The 16,018-nt window shown below is 43.2% G+C and overlaps 1 protein-coding gene across 2 annotated transcripts in view; it reads right to left on the reverse strand.

Moving 5' to 3' along the window:
- The window catches only part of LOC141410420 (ATP-dependent RNA helicase DDX3Y), a 1,065,346-nt gene that overhangs the window by 392,648 nt on the left and 656,680 nt on the right, over nucleotides 1-16,018 (reverse strand). The gene's annotated exons all lie outside the window — the stretch shown is intronic.

The following is a 16,018-nucleotide window of genomic DNA, read 5'->3' on the forward strand; positions in this document are numbered from 1 at the left end:
TGGGCACCGTGCCTTTTGAGGACCTGGAAGTGGACTTCACAGAGGTCAAGCCCTGTCAAGGATACCAGTACGTCTTGGTTCTTCTCTGTACTTACTCAGTGGGGGTTGAGGCTTGCCCTGCACAAACAGGAAAAGCACGAGAGGCTATAAAGGCTCTCCTAAGAGAAATTATCCCGGGTACAGGCTTCTCTTTTCCATCAGATCAGATAATGGGCCAGCCTAAGTGTCAGAAATGGTCCAGGGCCTGGCCAAAATTTTAAAAATAAAATGGAAACTCCATGTGGCCTACAGGCCTCAGGGTTCAGGGAAAGTACAGTGCATGAACTGAATCCTTAAAACTCTGCCAAGAAACACAATCCCCCTGGATAGACATGCTACCTTTAGTTCAGTTTAGGGCCCACTGAAACCCTAGACCCTCTGGCTACTCACCCTTGGAGATTCTCTATGGCAGAACCCCTCCCATAATAAAGGCTCAGAGGGGACCTTGGGCATTGGAAATCTAGACATGTCCTGACTTCTCCAGGCCCTAGGAAAAAACCCTACACCACATTTCCCGGGAATCTTAGAAAAAGCCCCAATCTCCAAGGGTAACTGGGCCCATCCCCATCAACCCGGGGATATGGTATGGGTGAAGGATTGGAAAAGGGAGCCACTCAAGCCCAGTTGTAGGGGTCCCATCTAGTAATTTAGAAGTTCCAGTGGCTGTTAAAGTTGCAGGAATTATTCCTTGGGTTCATCACTCCTGGGTTAAGAAGGCTGATGCCCCTGCAGACCCCAACAACTGCCAGGCTGTCCATGATTCAAGTAACCCCCTCAGATTAAGGTTCCAGAGGATGTCACAGTGGCACGCCATCGCCCGAGAGATCTCCAGCCCTGCCCCAACCACATCCCAGAAGCTGGTAGGTCAATGCACGGCGGAAGTCTGAGGATTCCTCCACCGGGACACAAACGTATCCCCCTCTCTCTCACCCATACCTCATCCTGCTGATTAGCATTGTTGCAATACTGATTGCACTAGGACTGGCTGTCACTGCTCCCCAGGATGGGAACATAGGCCAGATCACTGCTGGCCTCCTGTCATCTCCTCATAGTTGGAAGACTAATTGCTGTTGGGTGTTATCTGTAGTCCAGATCCCAGTCTCAAGCACGAGGTCTCTGATGTGTTATTGCCTTCTGACTCTGCTACATTTTGAGGTTGTTCAATTGAGAGGCCAGGATGACTGCTCAGCCTGCATAAGGTGCTTTCCTTCCAGGGAAAACTGTGGTATGCCTCACCTTTTATCAATATCTGTCACCCGTGTGCAGCGTATCAATTTCTGAATGCACCAGGGGAGGCTTGATTTACTATAAAGCAGAGCTGACAGGTCTAACTGGGTCCTGCAAGAACAAGGGCACTATACGTCAGACAGTTTGCTGGCAGAAAGTCAGGGGCCCCTTAAAGGCATGGAACGATGAAATGACGGGGAGGAAATGAACCTCGTTATGTCTGGGCACCTTACCCCTCCCCCCACCCTCATATCAGTTTACTAAGAGGATAGTGACAGAACTGGAAGGGCCACCCAAAGGTGATTACCTAGGCAGACATGAGCCTGTAGAAGACACTGATCTGCCACTACCACGACCCCCATTAAGGCTTCCCTCCAGGACAGGGAACCTTAACTCGGAACCTCAACTGTATAACCTGTTAAATGTAACCCACCGCCTCCTTAATCTTCTGAACCCACCATTGGCGGGCGATTGCTGGCTCTGAATGTCCTTAGGTCCTCTCCGATATGTAGCAACCCTGGTAAGCCTCCTCAACCAGAGTGGGCATGAAAATCCTCTCAACTCTTCCAGTACAAAACCCAAGTTAAAAACATACAGGTATTTCAGAGGGCTCCTAGTTATTCTACAATTCAAACGGATATTAATCAGTTGGGGAACTGGCTGCTGACCGGTGTGCTCAAGTCCAGACCTCTACAACTACCACCATTAGATGTACCGTTGAGAGGCTGTGGTGCACCAGCCCGGGAATCTTCTTTGTCTGTGGGTCCCTTGCCTACCAGTGCTTGCCAGTTAACTGGAAGGGCACTCCTAACCCCCCAGATAAGCATAATGTTCAATAATCAAACCCTCCCTGTGCCTTTAGTGGCTCATACACGGTCAAAGAGAGCTATCCAATTCATCCTTTTATTAATCGGACTGGGGATAACAGCTGGGATAGGAACAGGCATAGGAGGAATTGCCTTGTCAGCTGCCTACTATAATCAGTTATCCACAGAGCTAACAAATGTCATAGAGCAAGTGGCTAGGTCCATAAAGCCTATGCCGGACCAACTGGACTCCTTAGCATCAGTGGTCCTCCAAAACCAGAGAGGGTTGGATTTACTCACTGCTGAAAAGGAAGGGATTTGCCTTTTCTTAAATGAGAAGTGTTGTTTTTATGTGAGTCAGCCAGAAAGAGTCAGAGATATGCCTCAGCAGTTGTAGGAGACAGGAATTAGCAAATTCTTGGAACAGATGGAGCAACATGTGGAACTGGGCATCATGGCTCATTCCATTACCTGGCCCCATCCTCATGCTTCTATTGGCACTGGTGTTTGGTCCATGCACTTGTAATGCCATAACTCACTTTACTAGCTCCCGGATGGAGGCGATAAAGTTGCAGCTCTTCATAACACAATATAGGCCTTTGAGACAACAGGAACCTTATGGGATTTCTAAAGTCTAGTGTTGATGCTTGTGCACAAGTGGAGAAAGCATCAAGAAGGGGGAATGAAGAGGAAGACAGCCTTGAAACAGGGCTATAAAACATGGTAAGCTGCCAAAGATATAAAGCATGAGGAATTGCCCATTAAAGCCATGCAAAAAGTTCAGGACCTGGATAAAGGGCACTGTGCAGAGATAAGCACCCATTCCCGCCTTCCTTTGTCTCCACTTGTAAATAAATTTTCCAAAGCAGGTCTCCCCTCATGACCTCACCTAAACAACCTTAGGTCTCAAGCTCACTGCCAGCCCCAATTTACCTGAGCACATTCCTTGTAACCTGATGCCCTGCATTGCTTTTTAAATGTGACTCTTTTGTTGAGATGCTCAGGCATGGTGTATGTCTGAGCCAGCTGTCGTAAAATAAAATCTGAGTTCTCCACTCCTCCGAATGTCACTTGGTTCTCCTCTGTCAAGAGGAGCAAGGATTTTGCTCAGGTGGCACTGGACCACAACTGCGGTAACTATGCCTCTCTCCAAGCTTCCCTCAAAGCTGGAGTGACAGGTGCACACCACCGCACCCAGCTTATGTGTTGGGATGGGGGTCTCACTAACTTTTCCCCCAAGCTAGCCACCAAGTGAAATCTTCTCTGTCTCTGCCTGCCAACTACCTGCCATTAACACGTGTGAACCTCTGCACCCAGCTCAAAGTACTTTTAAAAGCCTTCTTCAAACTGTGTCTTTCTAGGACTTCCCATTACAATGTAATACCCATTCACTCCCCTACAACTAAACAGACATAGACGTAACAGTAAAAAAAGAAAAAGAAGTCTCTAAAAGTAGGAGGTTGACAAGTTGTCTAGGGACCTTAGTGCTAGAAGAATGATACTGTGGGAATCCACGGGTCTCCTTATTTCCTCCCGTATTCCTCAGACAATCTACAGAACCTGCAATCCAAAACCACAGCAGAACATAGACAAGGAAATCCTGTCCTTCTCCCAGCCAAAGAACAGGAAAAGATGGCCAACCATCAGAGAATTTTTTTAGGGAATAACTCACCTCCTACAGCTGAACACCAGCCCCAAAACCATCACTGCAACTCTGCATACCTATATTAAAAGACAATCTTTCCTTTCTTTTTTGCTGGGACAGGGGTTTGAACTTAGGCTTTGCTTGCTAGGCAGGCAACCTACCTGTTGAGTCATGCTTCCAGCACTTTCACTCAAGTTATTTTTCAGGCAATCTCACTTTCTGCGTGGGCTGATCTGGACCAAGAGAAATCCTCTTATTTACACTTTCACCTTAGCTCAGATAACAGATGCACAGCACCACCCCTAGCTCTTGGTTGAGATGGTGTCTTGCAAACTTTGTTTGCCCAGGCTGGCCATGGACCACAATCCTTCTTGTCTCTGCCTTCCGATGACCTAAGTGTGAGCCACCACAACCAGCTGAGCCTTTCTCTCCCTCCACTGGGCATCCTTCCAGATCATGGGTGCTCTGATTTCCTGTAATGACAAATGGGAAGCTAATTTTCTACCTCCACATTGAGTGGGGGGAGCCCTGCTCTAGCCAGTGTAATGTCATCAGAGTCCAGTAGCAAGCTGAGAATCCATCTTCACCTAGCAGCAAAAAAGGCAATGTTAAGTAGAGTCAATCAGCATTCTGCTTCTTGCCTACCCAGCTTAACCTGTCAGCAGGCTCCATGAGGACCTGAAGATCCACATGTGCCAGTCTCCTAGGAACAGAACAAGATGTGAGTCCAAACTGGTCAGTATTGTATTGTCCCCGTACCCCTGGGTCAGCAGGACCCCCAAAATCTAAACACTGTCATCGACAACTACTCCAAAGAAAATGAAATAACTGGCTAAACATTAATCAAATATGGGCAGGAGGAACTGTGTTCTGAAAACTATGAAACACTGAGAAATCAGAGGAGTTAGGAAAAGAAGATTTTCTGTGGATGAGAAAACTTAACGCAGTAAGGTGTAAATTCTCCCCAGTGTTTTCTGTGTACTTGGTGAAATTGTTACCAAAATCCTAGCAAGAATTTTTGCTAAAATAAGCCCAGTCATTCTAAAATTCATGTGGAAAATCCACTTTGGAGAAGAAGTAAGCAATGGAGAAATCAGTCTACTAGGCTTGAAGACATTGCAGAGCTAACTCAATAAAGACAGTGTGGCATTGGCACATATTTACAGGTTAATGAAACAGAAGACAGACCCTAGATACAGATCTGCCAACCTGGTATTTCACAAAGTTGCAAAAACAATTCTGTGATGAAATGTAACTTTCAACAAATGGTGCTAGAGAAAGTGAAAAAGAAAAAGAAAAATTTTCAGACAAAGGTCTTTCACTACATATCCGAGAATGGTTTGAAATTTGCTGCGTAGCCCAGACTGGCTTCACCTCCCCAGTTCTAGGGTTGTAAGCACGTGCCACCATTCCTAACTCCAAAACTCAACATACAAAACTTATGCCACATTGCATAATGGACTTGAATATGCTGTAACATCTCGACATGTTTTTAAAAGCTCCCGTTAGAAAAAAGTATCATAGGGTATAAAATTCTAGGCCTTTAGGACTAGACAAAAGCTTACTCCTCTTGACATTAAACCAGGAGTCATAAAGAGGAACCCAATAAACTGGATCTAATTTAAATCAAACGTTTTTCTCTGTTCTTCTCTCTCGTTGAAGGTATGTATTTCTCTGACAATTTTAAAGAATAACTTTGCTGGATATAATAATCATTATCAGCAACTGTTTACTCTGAGTGCTTGCAATATATCATTCCATGATTTTGTGGCTCTTTGGGTTTTTGTCAACGGGCCTCACATGAAATTGCAGTAAGTTTGCCTTGGCACTTCTCTCTTCAATACTCCTCCTTTGTTCTGTCAGGGTCCTGATGGGCACCATGGCATATTGAGAGGGGTGGTGGCAGCCACATGAGATAGTCTTTGCTTGGGGGAGTGTGATACAAACCCACTAATTTTTATGTTGCAGGGAATGCAGGATGTGATGGGGAGGAAGTGAAGGGCAGTACCCTGTGCCTGCCCTATGTGACCTGGGCTTACTCCAGTTGTGTGCGGGGACAGAGCTGAAGGCCCAAGACAGAGAGTAGCAGACTTCTTGGCTCCTTCAATCATCTTTAACATATCTTAGCAGTACAGTTGCCTTTCTGCCTGTGGACCTAACATGGTTTGGGAAACTTTGTTCCCATGTCCTCAAGACACATGGATTAAAATATGTCTGGAGGTAACATGCATTTGGATTGGCTCATACTCTGTCCATAAGATGCTGGTGAGAAGAAGAACTCCCTGGGGCTCCAGTGTTTGCCATGCCTCCCAACTGTGCATCAAAAAACCTCCTGGCAGAATATATGCCTCAGCAGCTTGCACTGTGTCCAAATCCACTTGTCTACAAATCTCACCACACCTCTAGTGTGCAGACTAAAAACTTTCAGAGAAAATATTCACCTTGGAGCTAGATTCCACCTTAATTTGTTCAGCAAGAATACCTGGTGTAGTATTTTAGTGAAACTGAGAGAAACCCCAACAAGCTAGAATTATGACCCGCTATTTCACCCATGCAGGGCAGTTTCCAAGTTTTCAAGACCACAGATATTTGATCCACCCCCACTTACATTTCTAGGAGTTTCTCCCTCAGTCAATTTTATCTTTTATTATTTCTTTTGTCTTTTTATGTTTTACTGTAGGTTTTTTTAATAAGCTGATTTTTTTCTTCTTTCTCATTATTTTCTTCTCCTCCTATTCCTCTCCTTTTCTTTCTTTGTACTGATATGTTTTTTTCTTTTTCCAGTGCTGGGATTGAGCCCAGGGCCTCAGGCACCAGAGTCAGGTGCTCTTCTTCGGAGCTATACCAACAGCTCAGTTGGGAAGAATTAAGTCCAGCTATGGTCAAAAGCTACCCTGCTCAAACTGTGGCAGATTATTTTTACTTACAGAAATGGGGGAGGAGAGAATCTGAGTTTAGCAGCTCACACCAGTAATCCTAGCTATTTGGGAGGCAGAGGCTGAGAGGATTACGGTTTGAGGCCAACATGGGCTACTGATTGAGAGACTCCATCTCAACCAGTAAAAGCTGGGCATGGTAGTTCACAGCTCTCATCCTGCTACCCAGGATACAAGACCCAAATGAATTAGGTACAGAAGAATCAGACCTCAACATAATAAAGATTACATATGACAAGTAAAAGTTAAGCTGAAATCATTTCCTCCAAGTTCAGAAACACCACAAGGCCACACTGTCACCTTGCTATTTGATGTGGCACATGAAATTCTAGCCAGAAACAATCAGGCAAGAGAATAAAATTAAGAGTATTCAAGTGAAAGGATGAGGTAAAATTGCCCTTGATCAAGGCATTGGCATAGGCTATGATATCCTGCATAGGACTCCAATAGCTTGACAAATAAACACATAAGAACTGACAAATATTATTACCTTCACACAATTAAGTAATACTCAACAGCATGAAAAGACAACCTACAAAATGGTAGAAAATAATTGCCAGCTACTTATCTGACAGAGGGCTAATATCCAGACTACATGAACAACTCTGAGGGTTTACCAACAAAAAGACAAATACAATGAATAAATGGACAAATGAGCTGAACAGAAACTTCTGAAAAACTAATTAATGTCTGGAAAGTGGTCAATATCTCTGTCCATTAGGGAAGTGCAAATTAAAACTACATTTAGATTCCATCTTAGCCCACGTAGCATTCTTAAAAAATGCTGGTGAAGGTGCAGAGAAAAAGAAACCCTTATACACAGTGTCAATGTAAAGGAGTGCAGCCACTATGGCACAGAATGGAAGTTTCTCAAAAAATAAAAACTAGAACTACTGTGTGATACAGCTGCATCAACCATGGATCTATATCTAAAACAAATGAAATCAGCATATAAGACATACATGCATGTACATGTTTGTTAAGGCACTACTTACAACAAGCAAGATGGAATCAGTGTAGGTATCCATGGACAAATGAATGGATGGAGAAAACATAATTATATGATGCACATATGCATTTGTATATACACAAAAGAGTATTACTCAACCATAAAGAATGAAACACTCTGGTATGCAGGAAAATGAATGGAACTGAAAGACACCAGGTTACGCAAAACAAGCCAGGCATAGAGAGACAAGTGTTGCGTGGTTTCTCTCATCTGTGAAAATAGAAGAGAACCTACGAGGCACTGAGAAGAATACCATGGGGAGGATTAAAGGGAAGACAAGGGAAGATGGATACAAAATAAGCACAAATGGACCAGTTCTCATAAAAATAAAAGCTATGAAAGTTAAATCAGGAAAAAACAGAAAGTCCTAACAGAAATACCACCAAAACATGAGTGTTAGAGGGAGACTTCCAGAAGACAACAAAAGTCCTGGAAGATCTCAGCTTTTCTCAACAACTGTCCAGGAAGCAGTAGAGCATCCATTGGTATCACCCACTTTCTATACCTACAGAGGCTGGAAGTCTTGGAACTACATTCACCAAAAGTGCTGGCCAGCAGCATTCCCGGATTTTCTGAAGATGGTGACTAGGGCGCAGAAACAGACAGCGTGAGCTCCAAGACTCCAGAACCTCGCTGAGATGCTGGAGCCGCACTTGGCAGAAAGAAAGCAGCAATGAGAATCAAAACTTTAACACCCTGAACCTCTAGTCCGTGGAAAGCTTCTCCAAGCCACATTACACTGACAAAACAGGAGGGCTGCCTCACCGCCAGACGCTGCTGCCTCCAAACCTGCCTGGGAGACATTCTGCAGACCAACAGGTGAGCACCAAGTGTTCCCCCCAGCCACTTCTAGAATAAACCAGCATAGCACCCTGGGCAGACTGACCCCCACCCCCGCAAAACAAAACAAACAAAACAAAACAAAAACAACTGAACTGTAAACAAGGAACGGAAAATTAACACACAACAGAGGGAGGGAGTTGTTGGAGGAGCAACAGAGAAGGGAGGAGGGGAAAGCAGCCTATCTCCACACAAACTTTCAGTAAACACAGGCTGGAAAGGCAGAAGGCCCCACAGCAGGCGGGTGATAAGCCCCTGCCTGAAATAGGGCAGGTAGCAGACCACAAAGCTCAACTCCTGAGCCAGTGAGCAACAGTCAAAGTCAAATAACACAGCAAATGTGAAAAATAATCAGCAAACCATCTTAATAGGCTGAGAGCAGGGGACCTGCAGACTATCACTGACCTTGCCCCAGAGAAAGGGGATGAGGCAAAGAAACAAGCCCCCAGTAATCGAGCACAGTGAAAACCCAACTCCAAAGCACGACAGCTGGTGGGCTACAGAGCTGATTCTGGAACCTGAGGACAACATACAAACTCAATAGCCACACCCCACTGAAGGAGGAGCTGACCAAGCAGCTGCCACTGAGAGACTGAAGAAAAAAAACAAAAACAAATCAACCCAACCACCTCACGAGGCTACAACAGAGCTTCTGCTTAAATACCACACAAGGATTGGATGCTGGAGGAGTAACACCAGAACTCCAACTAAGACTGACATTCTATTGTTCCTGAATCTGGAATTTTTGTTTGTTTGTTCTGTTTCTTGTTTGTTTGTTCATCTCTCCACATTGATTTCTTTGGGTGTTGCTTTTTGTTTTGCTAGTTTTACTATTGTGAATTAGTATTTTACTCAGCCTTGAAGAAAAATAAAATCTTATCATTCACAAAGAAATGGATGGAAGTGGAGAATATCATCCTGAGCGAGGTTAACCAGGCTCAGAAGACCAAAAATCATATGCTCTCCCTCACATGTGGGCTTTAGATCTAGGGCATATGCAGCAATGTGGCTGGATTTGGGTCACATGTTAAGGGGAGAGCACGTAAGGGAGGTATGGGGAAAGATAGGAAACCCAAAACTTGGAAGTGTTTGATGTCCTTACTGCAGAGGAGCTAATACAGTAACCTTAGAGCAACAGAGGTCAATATAGGAAGGTGAGAGTGGTCTGGTAGAGATGAATCAATTTGGGTTGTAATACACATGTTCATGGAAGCAATGCTAGGAATCTCTAATATAGCTATCCTTATCTCAACTAGCAAAAATGCTTTCTCTTTCTTATTATTGCTTATGTCATCTCTTCAACAAAATTTGAGAAAAGGGCAGAACAGGTTCTGCCTGGAAGCAAGGGTGGTGGTGGGGAGAGGGAAGGGGTGGAGGGCAGGGGAAAAAAATGACCAAAACAATGTATGCACATATGAGTATACGAATAAATCGGGAAAAATGAGTGTTATCATTAAAAATCTCCCAAGAAATAAAAGTCCAGGAACATATGGCTTTGCAATTGCATTCTGCCACATATTTAAAGAACTAATACCAATACTTAAACCTACCAGAAAAGACATGGCTGAAATGTTTGCTAACCCTCAATTTATGAGACCCCCATCATTTTGATACATAACTCACATAAACACCACAGAAGGGAAAACAGACCAATATTTGTGAAGAACACTGGTATTTAAATACTTTTTTAAAAAGCAAATGATATATTGAATTATCTCATAATCAAAGGAAAGTAATCCCTGACATGTGAGGCTGGTTTAACATACACAAACCAATCAATGTGATTTATCTTGACAAACTAAAAGACAAAAACACATGGTCTTAATTGATGTGCACAAGCATTTGGCAAAAGTCAATGTTATTCCTTTTTATTTTGTAGTAATGCATTTCAACTCTGGTCCTCACATTAGGCAGTTACTAAAGCCACAGTCATCACCGTTTTTTCCTTTAGTTATTTTTCAGATAGGTCTCACACTTTGTCTGGACTGGCCTTGGACCACTATCCTTCTATCTATGTCTTCTTCTGGGCTAAGAGATATGAGCCAACAAATATGGCTTGTTGGGTGACATGGAATCTTGCTGTCTTTTTGCTGGGGCTGGCCTCAAGCTATGAATCTCTTAATCTCTACCTCCTGAGGAGCAGGGATTACAGATATGCACCACAGAGCCTAGCCATCAAAATTATTTCTTGGTTTAAAAAGAAAACCGTTACTAGTTTAAGTGTGGAAGGCAAATTCCTCAACACTATGAGCACACTTATGAAAATCTCAGGGCTAAAATCATTGGCAAATATCATAATAAATGGCAAACAAAGGTTCTTCTCTAAGATCTGATATGAGGCAAGGAGGACAACTTTCACCACTTCTATTCAACACAGTACTTACTTAAAATATGAGCCACAGCAATTAGAGAAAAATATCCATGTCAGAAAGTAAAGTGCAAAATTATCTCTATTTTCAGATGATACCATAACTACTATATAGACAGAAAGCACTACACAATCACTATACAAAAAGCTACTGGGTCTAATAAATGAATATGGTAAAGTGTCAGGATGCAAAATAAAAACACAAAACTTCATGGCATTTTTATGCACAAATAAGCACTCAGCCAAAGGAAGAAAATGTTGGGACCAATCTTAATTATACCATCATCAAAAGCAAAATCAGCTTTCACCAAGTATGTGATGCACATGCACACTGCAAACTACAACACATTTTTCAAAAAGCAAAGAAGACAAAAATAAGTGGAAAGATATACTATGCTCATGGATCAGAAAAAATTTAATATTGTTAAAATATCAATACTGCCTAAAGCAATGCATATACTGAATGCAATGTCTATCAAAATCACAAGGATATTATTCATGCAAACAAACAATTTGAGAATTACAACAGGAGAAATACAACTTTAAATGAGCAGAGCAATTTCTTTTTGTAATTTAGTTATTTAATGAAACCACTAATTTAATATGTCACCAATTAAAATCTAAGCAGTTTTAGCACAAAACCAGGGCCATACTCAGTGGGCATGCATTAATTATCTATGCAACTTAACATCACACCAGAAAGAGAACAGATTATAAAAGTTCTTTTAATTTTTGGTAGTTTTCAAATATCATTGCACAGAATACTAAAAAAAAAAGTATAAAAACAGATTTCACATATTTTCAAAACAGTGGTGAAAATCTGAGTGAGACTTTAAATTTTCATAAGGCTCAAGTTTTAAAACATCAAGCTGTCACAGTCTGTCAAAACTGACAGGCAAATATTTACAATGATGGACAGACTTTAGTTACAGCAGTATTGGAGGTCTACTCATTCCTATCAAAACTCTGGGCAAGGAGCTGACAGAGTGGCTCAAGTGGTAAAGGTGCTTGCCTAGCAAACGTGACGCCTTGAGTTCCAACTCCAATGCTGCCAAAAACCAAAAACCAAACAAACAAAAAGCCCACAATAACAAGAAGAACAACAAAAACCCAAAAACACCTGGGCAAAGAAATTCTTAGAAAGAAAGGTAAATTCATTACTTTTTGTAACCCACACAATATAGTAGTATAAAACAGAAACATAGGTCAAGATAAAGGAAAAGGGAGTCCATATATCAACCCAATATATTGGGTCAATTAGTTTTTTGATAAATACACAATGGGTTAGTTGCTCAGAAGGTAGAGACCCAAGTAAAGCAGGTACAGAGGTGCAGAGGGTTAAGGAAAACAGGAAGGGATGGTGAGGGACTCAGAGAATAGCAGTACTGAGGAGCTCTCAGCAACACCTAGGAAAATGATTCTGAATCTATGAGAACTGCATCTGTCCAGGAGGGACTATGCGCAAGGTTGAGTTCAAGGAGAGAGAAAATAGGCCTTGTTCCTCTTTCCCATTACCTTCTGATCTGCTAATGCTTCCCACTGGCCCATCTTAACTGCTCAGGGAGCCTGGATGATAAATTTAGAGATCAGACACACTCGGGCACAGTGAAAGCAGAGAAGGGATTAGGGCAGGAGGAAACAGCAAGGGAGAGCAACCAGAATACAACCTCAGAAGAAGACAGGAAACAAATACTTAAACTACTCCTTACAGGTCACAGGAGCCTCACAATGTGGCCTGGGATTTGAATCTAGGACTTCTACCTCCAAGTACAGGTGCCAGCTGGACTTGATTCCTGTCTAGGAAAGAACATTCTACTGTTCTCTTTCAAACGTATCCCTCTCTATTGGACTTTTGTAATAGTGCATATGAGGTTCTATGACTTGAATATTTTTCATCTTCATCGCTCCATAAACATCCTGTCGGGTGGAGACATGCCATGTGTCACGTGCTGGTTAAGAATGTTGGTTTACAGTCTCACATTTCTCGGTTCAAATTCTAGCTCTCCACCCGCGCCCCACCCCTGCTGATAGGTTGTTTGGCCTAGTGCAAATTGCTTTAGTTTTCTAATTTGTCTCAAATAAAAAATGAGGGTAACACTAAATACATATAGGATGATTGTGAAAATAAGACAGAGTATGGAGTCAGTACTGATCACCGCTACGTACTCCACAAATATTTGCTGAAAGAACAAATGGCCTGTAAGTTCTGCATTTTCCTGATGAAAACAATCTACAGGTGAAAAATGTACTCGTTAAAAATAAGATAAGCACATGTTCCAAGGTGTGTGTGCGATTGTGACTGTGCATATATTCGTGCACGTACATGCACGTGTGCTATTTCAAGTTCTGGCCTTTGTACAAGTCCAGAAAAGCAAACGGAGGGGAAAACCTGGTTTGTGGTAACCTATCCACATTCTACCATGTGTAACAAGGAAGTTGGTATGGTGTACCCTAAAACCATGTTGATTATACTTTGTGGGACCCAGTCAGACAAATTTTAAAAAGCTCTTTTCTCTTGAGAAAGTAGCCTGTTCAACTCTATGCTGTGCTGGAGTCAGATCCACGGTGCTCCGGGAAACAACGGTGTATTCTTGTCCCCCTTCAATGTGAGCTTTCACTCCTAGTAAAGGAGGACACCCCTCTCGCTTCAGTAGGACAGCTCTGCATTTATGTATGCTACACATAGTCTTCCCTTAAAGCTGCAGCTTAATATTTAGCAAAATTTTCATCTAGACAATCATGAGTGAGGATGAACACAAGGGGATGGTTCAAGTCGTGGTGCACCTCCCTAGCAAGCATGAAGCCTAATGCTGACATGGGCAAATGGGAAAATAAAAGAACAACCTCTCTTGGCTGGCAGAGGGGCTCAAGTACTAGAGAGTGCCTACCTAGCAAATGTAAGACCCTGAGTTCAAACCCTAATTTAAGGGTGAGTTCCATTTGCCATCACACCTTGTTTGTTTTGGAGTCCCTGGAGCTCTTTCTAAAAAGATGGCACGATTCATTCATTCAACCAAGCAAACCCAGCAAGCTAGACAAATACATTCAACCGTTTTGAAGTTTTTTCTTTAGAATTAGTCACTGTTGCTGGGGGTGTAAAGTAGTACTGAGCGAGCAGGTGAGGCAGTTAGCAGGATTAGACAATAAAGCTAGAACAGAACAGGCCCTGGAAACCTCCATTATGGCCTCCCTGTGACCTTAAAGGACAGGGGGAAAAAAAAGAAAAAGAAAAAGAAAAAGCAGGATGGACTAGAGTGAGGATCAGAATGAAGATGCCATGAGGAGAACTAGGGCATCCCCAATCTGAACACTGCAGGACAGTCATCCAGAATGCAGCATTTCTGCACACCTAATTAGCCTTGGCTCCCCTCCCATGGGGCCCTGGGAACACTACTCTTTGCAATTTCTCTATCTCAATAAATTCTCCTACTTTACTTTCTGTGATTTTCATTCTTTGAAATTACCAGACCAAAAGACCTGGGGTTCAGACAGAGCAAGCCAGGTAAAACAGTACAGTCATTATGGAGAAGAGATTCCTCAAGAAACTAAAAACAGATCTACCACAGGACCCACCCAGCCCACCCCTGGTTACATATCCCAGCATACCAAAGAGATACCTACCTGCCCATGTTTACTGAGGCACTATTCCCAATAGCCAAGGTATGGAATCAGCCTAGGTGTCCCTCACTGGTTGAAGGGGTAAAGCAAACGTGGGATACCTACATAGTGGACTGTTTGTTACTCAGTCATAAGGAAAGAGTGGAGTCCTGGCCTCCACAGCAAAATGGAGGCTTTCGTGTTAAGGGAGATGAGCCAGAAGGTGAACACCACTGTTCTCCCTTATAAGTGGATGTTAAGGAAAAAATAGGATGATTGGAATAGAGATTATTAGAAGCTGAGAAGGGTGGAGGGAGGGGGATTGCAGGAGGTTGGGTAACAGGCACCCAAACACAGTCAGACAGAAGTAACAAGGTCTAGTGTCCTATAGAACAGAGGTGGGCTATAGTTTACAATAATCTGTCAAATATTTTATGACTCACTAGAAGAGAGGCACTGGAAGTCTCCAAACACAGTAACCATAAAGAGGTGGAAATGTTAATCACCCTGATGTGACCCGTACCTACTGTATGGCTGGACTGAAATACCACACTGTACTGATTAATAGGTTCAATGAGTACACGTCAGTCAAACGTGTTTTAAAAGATGTTTAAGGAGAGGGATCCTCATCTGGTCATTGGATAAACATCTATCCAACTGGACACTGTGCCCCATAAATTTGCGCAGTGAATGCACTTATTTTAAAAGGCAGCACACTGCATCTTTGCTACGCAATCTGGAAAAGAGAGAGGGGCAGATCCTTTATGTTATAAATAGCTCCAAAATGTTTTAAAAATGACGGAGTGCGCTCTTCCACGCATTCGCCAACAAATTCACGTTAAGCAGTGAAGTACGACTGCGGCATTTGTACAGGGAGCTGCTGATGGTACGTGGTTTCGACATCAGTCACCTAAGCGTCTTTTCAGGAGTGACACATTCAACTCTTTAAACTCAAGAAGAAAAGAAAGCGTCCCCTTGTTCAAAAGCTCTGGTGAACAGACCGCAAACACCGTGGGCCAACGCCAGAAATGGGTTTTCCTTTGCCAAAGTGCGAACAAACAAGCTGCTTGATTTAAACCCAGACAGAGAAAGCAGGCCCTACAAGGCAGTTTTTAAATTCACTTTCACCTTAGGCCTCGCTGACATGGTAGATTTCCCTAAGTCCATCTGGGAATTCACTAAGCGTTTTCTGAAAATGATACAGTCAGAGAGCAATATTCCCTACTCTTCAACCTGGAGGCCAGGACATTTTCTTTGGGAGAAAAAGAAAGGAAAATGGTGCGGGAAATAGTAAGAAAGCGGATTGTACGGCTGTCGGCTGCAGTCTGGGAGCCAGTAGCCCAGTTCAGGTTAGTGGCCCTCGCGGAGGCCAGCTGTGAAACGGGCTGGGGGACCTGAGAATGGCAGAAAGGGTCTGGGCATCATTCACTCCAGAAGTCCAAAAGAGGAGAGCGGGATCCTGCACCATCCACAATGTGAAACAATGTTGAAAACAGGAGTGGGTGTGTGGAGGGGTGGGGGTGGCGGGGTAGGGGGTTGGGGGGTGGGGAG

The sequence above is a fragment of the Castor canadensis genome, chromosome X (genome assembly GCF_047511655.1).
Source record: "Castor canadensis chromosome X, mCasCan1.hap1v2, whole genome shotgun sequence".
NCBI lineage: Eukaryota > Metazoa > Chordata > Mammalia > Rodentia > Castoridae > Castor > Castor canadensis.